General features: G+C 34.4%; 1 long non-coding RNA gene across 1 annotated transcript in view; it reads right to left on the bottom strand.

The window, feature by feature from the left end:
* Positions 1-1985: 1985 nt before the first annotated feature.
* The window catches only part of LOC106868932 (uncharacterized), a 7777-nt gene continuing 3552 nt past the window's right edge, over positions 1986-6210 (bottom strand). Inside the window, exons 3-4 of the long non-coding RNA XR_008265460.1 lie at positions 4534-4554; positions 1986-2039 (exon numbers count right to left, since the gene is read on the bottom strand). This is a non-coding gene — a long non-coding RNA (uncharacterized LOC106868932). The remainder of the gene's footprint in view (positions 2040-4533; positions 4555-6210) is intronic.

Here is a 6210-nt window from a genome sequence, read left to right on the forward strand (position 1 = left end):
TGTGTGTGTGTGTGTGTGTGTGTGTGTGTGTGTGTGTGTGTGTGTGTGTGTGTGTGTGTGTGTGTATACATATATATAAATTTGTTTAGCTTGTTTATAAAATATTGTCGCATTTGAAAAGCTATTATTTAGCCTTAAAATTGGTGGAAAATGTTTCCAGGAGTCATTTAGCTTAATGATAAAGCACTCAGCTAGTGTCTGAGGGGTACAGGTTCAATTACCATAGCTGACAATTGTCAATATTATTTTCTGTCTTAACTACCCAATTTTTCTCTGTTATTCTTAGAACTTTATTGTGCTTGAAATTTACTTTGTCTGTAAAATATATATGCAGTGATACCTTGCAGTATGAGTTTAACTTGTTCCATGACCGAGCCCTTCTTACGATCTATTCATTTTACAAATCAATTTTCCCCATTGAAATTAACTCAAATATAATTAATCTGTTCCCAGCTTCCAAAAGCCACTCCACAATAATTTTTTAAGGATTTTAACACAGATTTTAAAAGGTGTTGTTACAAGTAAAATGACAATTATAAAATATATAATTATGAAATATATATGACATATCTTGAACGATAATAGGAACAGAACGCTACGAAGAACAAGCTGGTTGAAGAAAAAAACGCCGTTAGAAATAACAGTCAAACACCCTAGTTGAAAGAAGACATGATGAGCAGCAAACTAGGAAAAATTCTTTTGGTAACAGAGGATGAGAATAAGAGTCCTTTAAACGGATAAAGAACAAAACATGGCCAGCACGTGGATAATCTGGGTGGTTGAGAGAATGAAACTCATACCTGGTACGTAGGAAAAATTTGCTATGCGAATTCTGAAGAAAATTCCAGATAATTTTTTTTTTTCCCTTTTTACTAGCAAGAAGAAAATTCTCCTGGGATACTGTGTTTCCAAAGAACCAATTTGTAATTTCGGTTACAACCCGAGGAAAATGGTTTGCAGTTTCCCTCTTGAAAATGGCACCAAAATTTTCTAATGAAGAAGACAATATGGTGGCAAGAGGCATCAGTGATATGTTCCTATGCAGTGGTTGCATGGACGATGACATGAAGGAGAGAAACAAATACATATTCACTGGTCTGTATTCGCCCGGTGTTCACCATTTTAGAAGTATAGTTCTGTTCCCCTTTGGGTCACCATTATACTTGGATAGTTGTCCATGTCGGGGTCACTATTTTAGATGAATGATGGATAGTTGAGGTTACCATTTTAAATGGAGTAGGTTATTGTTGAGCCACCTAATATGACTCTCAGAAGGTTGTAATCTCGTTTGTTAGTAAACCCAGATGAAGAACATATACAAGCAAGGTTGTAACTTTAAACACGTTTATTGTGGCCAAACGTATATACACAATGGAATGATAGATAGAATGGTTGGTGTCTGGAGGCCATGGTCTTCTGTGTTTTTCTCCTATCTGCAAACTGGTCTGTGGTATTAGAAAGAGCCAGTCTAGTTGCATCCTCACAGCTTGCATATCAGTGTAGAAAAGAGGAAGAGATGAGGGCACATGTCTGAAACTTAATGTTGTGTAACTCCCTCTATATCTGGCCGCTGTCAAGGGGGTCAACTGTGCCTACATATATATGAATGAATGTATGAATGCATGTATGTATCAATATATATGTGTGTGTGTGTGTGTGTATGTATTCATATATATGTGCATATATGTATGTACACATAGACATATGCGTTCCTGTGTGAATGCATATATGTATGTATATATATATATATATATATATATATATAGATATATATATATACATACATACATACATACATACATACATACACACACAAACACACACACACACACACTGTACTGTTTCATAATAGAAAATTGAACAGTGTTACAGTGTTATTTGTGGGATTATTGATAACTATACAATTACAGTTATCAACCAAAGCATTCATTTCTTTTTCATCCACTTGATTTCTATTAATATTTTTTTAGAAATAAATGTGAAAAAGAAAAGTTGAAGTATTTCAAGTTTATACTTACATTCGGTGGCTTCATACAGATCTGCAAAGAGAATTTGAAAATATGTTAATATTACACCTTATATCTTATATACACATGTGCATGCACTTTTGTGTGTGTGTGTGTGTGTGTGTGTGTGTGTGTGTGTGTATACATATATATATGAATTTGTTTAGTTTGTTTATAAAATATTGTTGCATTTGAAAAGCTATTATTTAGCATTAAAATTTGTGGAAAATGTTTCCAGGAGCCATTTAGCTTAATGGTAAAGCACTCAACTGGTGTCCGAAGGATACATGTACAATTCTCATATCTGAGTGTTGTCAACTTTATTTTCCATCTTATGTGGGTAACTACCCAATTGTTTTCTGATATTCTTACAGCTTTATTGTGTTTAAAATTTACTTTCTTGTCTGTAAAATATATATACAGTGATACCTCAGAGTTTAATTTGTTCCATGACTGAGCTTATTTTACAAATCAATTTTTCCCATTGAAACTAACTCAAAATATAATTTACCCATTCCAGCCCCTAAAATCCCCTCAACAATAATTTTTTTTATGGCTTTAAAAACAGAAAAGGTGTAGTTACAAGTAAAATGTTGTTGTTGGCACTCCATCGCTTACGACGTCGAGGGTTCCAGTTGATCCGATCAACGGAACAGCCTGCTCGTGAAATTAACGTGCAAGTGACTGAGCACTCCACAGACACGTGTACCCTTAACGTAGTTCTCGGGGATATTCAGCGTGACACAGTGTGACAAGGCTGACTCTTTGAATTACAGGCACAACAGAAACAGGAAGTAAGAGTGAGAGAAAGTTGTGGTGAAAGAGTACAGCAGGGTTAGCCACCATCCCCTGCCGGAGCCTCGTGGAGCCTTAGGTGCTTTTACTCAATAAACACTCACAACGCCCAGTCTGGGAATCAAAACCGCAATCCTATGACCGCGAGTCCGCTGCCCTAACCACTGGGCCATTGCACCTCCACAAGTAAAATGACAATTATAAAAAAGAGAAAGCAAAAGAAATATGTAAACTGGTTTTAATAGATGAATTACTTTAATGATGGGGTGATTTGTGTGCTCGTACTGCAGATTTCTATTTGTACTTCAAAACTAAAATTCATACAAGTCTTGGCTTGTACAACAAATTACTCGTACAATGGAGCACTCGTACTGTGAGGTTCTACTGTATATATATATGTGTGTGTATATATATCATTGTTATCATTTAACATGTTCCTTCCATGCTGACCTGAGTTGGACAGCTTTACAGGAGCAAGCAATTAATAGCTTTGCTGTTGGCTTTGGCATTCTTTCTCTGGCTGAATGCCCCTCCTAATGCCAACCACTTCATAGAGTGTAGTGGGTGCTTTTTACATGACACCAATGAATTAGTCAAATATCTTGAAAGAGACGATCCCTCAACTAAGTTGGTGTGGTGTTGTGGGGATAGAAGTAATAATGGTACACCATTCTCACGTGACGAGTGGTATATGTTAGTTGCTATAAAAAAGGTGACATTGGTCAGTATAAAAAGAGAGTACAAAGTAGATGGTCATAGATAGTCGTGGTCTTACTTGTGTAATTATACTGCTATACCAGAGAGGGCCTTATAACAATCTGGCATTAAGGATTACAACAGCAGCAATGAAGAATTAACAGACTCATGAAGAATTAACAAATTCACAAGGCTTTTTTTTTTTTGTACAGATTTTATGGAAAAAAATTGTAAAATTATGGAAAATTTGTTAACCGCTTTGCTCAAATTGTAAATAAAAAAGAAAACAATAGCAACTGAAAGAACAGCAACAGTAGCAGCTACAACTGCAAAAACAACAGCAGAACCAACAGCAATTGAAAGAACAACAACAACAGCATATATAACTGCAAGAACAGCAGAATCAACAAATGCTGCAACTAATGAAGAGTAAGTTATCAGGAAATGCTGAAAAATTGTTCTTGTCACATTATGTTGTGAACTGAATAACACAGTTCATGTACAAACCAAACAAAGGAGTTACTTTCAAGGGTTACTATAGAAGATATGAACAAATCTTCAATAAAGAGTGCAAAGATTGGGATTATGATTTGAAAACGTATTTAATCTTGAGAAAGCTGGCAGCAGGAGAATAATAGAGTCAATGATATCGTCGCAAATTATTTTCTTGTGAATTATTTGCTCCATATAAATATATATATATATGTATGTATGCATGCATGTATATATATGTGTGTGTGTGTGTGTACATATATATATATATATATATATATATATATATATGTATATATATATATATATATATGTACATATATACATATGTGTATGTGTCTGTGTGTTAATATATATATAATGTACTGTTCTATGATACAAAATTCAATAGTGTTACACAGTGTTATTTGTAGGAATATTGGAAAGCATACAATTATCGTTATCGACCAAAGCATTCATGTCTCTTTCATCTTGTTGATTTGTATTTATGTTTAGGAATAAATGTGAAAAAGAAAAAGTTGAAGTATTTCAAATTTATACTTACATCTGTTGTCGTTATAGATTTCTGCAAAAACAATTTGTAAATATGTTAATATTACACCGTATATCTTATATATACATGTGCATGCATGCATATGTGTGTGTGTGTGTGTGTGTGTGTGTGCATATATAGAAGTTTGTTTAGTTTGTTTATAAAATGGTGTTACATTTGAGAAGCTATTATCTTATATTCATAGAAACAATCTTTATAAATATACTTTCTTAACTTTGGATAGTTTTTCTCTCCTTATTCCTATGTATTTACACTTTCAGTAATATATATTGATTACTATCTTTAATGTTGGTGACAAATTTAATCTGATAGAAATATTTACATTATTGTATTTATATTTGTGTAATCACTGGTCTACTTATATATATATATATATATATGTTTATTTATATATACACATTTGTAGCAATATGTGTGTGCATATGTGTATGTATTGGCATAAAAACATATATGTAGGTGTACAGGTGTATATATATATATATATATATATATATTGATAGGAAGGACAACAAAAGAAAGAAAGAGACCTTGATATTATGTAAATAGAGGAATTTATCTGTAAAACTATGTGACACTTATTCGGTAGCCATGATAAAATTCCGAATTTCAGATGCTGGGGTGGGAGCCCACACCAACGTCTCTTCAGTTATCAGGCCATTGGAAATTAACGGTCATTTTTCACAGGAATTTTCAATGGCCAGATAACTGAAGAGATGTTGGCGTGGGCTCCCACCCTGGCATCCGAAACTCGGATTTTTGTCATGGCTACCGAATAAATGTCACATATTTTTACAGATATATATATATATATATATATGTCTCCTCAATTCAAAGATTTGAGCAAAGTTGGCTCCAACACTGGGACCAAATTCAAGCAAGCATGAAGGCATTCTGGCATAATGCTTCTCCTCGAAATGGAAGCCTTACCTGTCATTGTGGTTTTGTGACATGAAACAAAGCAGGCCTTGCCATCCACTCATGAGAATACATAGTGAATGAACCATGAGCACTCAAACAAACAGAGAGTGCTGAATTTGTTTCATTTGCCAAAAGATTTGCAAGGCACCAGCAGGCCCCAAGAGACACATTTGTGTCGATAGAACATGATTAATGCCTTATTTTACTGAACCCTCATTTGCTGTTAATGAGCCTCCTTCACTCTGATGAAGCTCATGTACCAGATCGGATGTGCTATAGAATATGACGAATATTATTCTCAGAATTTTCTTTGGTAGCGCTGATAGACATTAGAAGCTGTTATGTCTCAAGCTACTGCAATCTAGCACCTTCGGATGATCTCTACTCAACCGCTACACGACGGCTATTCAACAGTCACTCAACTCTCTACCATGGTCAGACTACCTCTATTTATATGTCTTGGGCAATCCTACTTCTTTGCTTGGGGGTGTCGACACAACAGAAGCAGAAACAGCTCTTAGAAATGATAAAGTTTTGTATTAAAAAATAATAATCGCTGGTAGTCAATTTGTTGATCAAGAATTTTCTCCATTTTCTACTTAATTTATATATTCTTTCTTTTCTTTTTTTCTTTTATTTGTTTCAGTCATTTGACTGTGGCCATGCTGGAGCACCACCTTTTAGTCGAACAAATTGACCCCACAACTTATTCTTTGTAAGCCTAGTACTTATTCTATCAGTCTCTTTGCC

The sequence above is a fragment of the Octopus bimaculoides genome, chromosome 14 (assembly GCF_001194135.2).
Source record: "Octopus bimaculoides isolate UCB-OBI-ISO-001 chromosome 14, ASM119413v2, whole genome shotgun sequence".
NCBI classification, from domain to species: domain Eukaryota; kingdom Metazoa; phylum Mollusca; class Cephalopoda; order Octopoda; family Octopodidae; genus Octopus; species Octopus bimaculoides.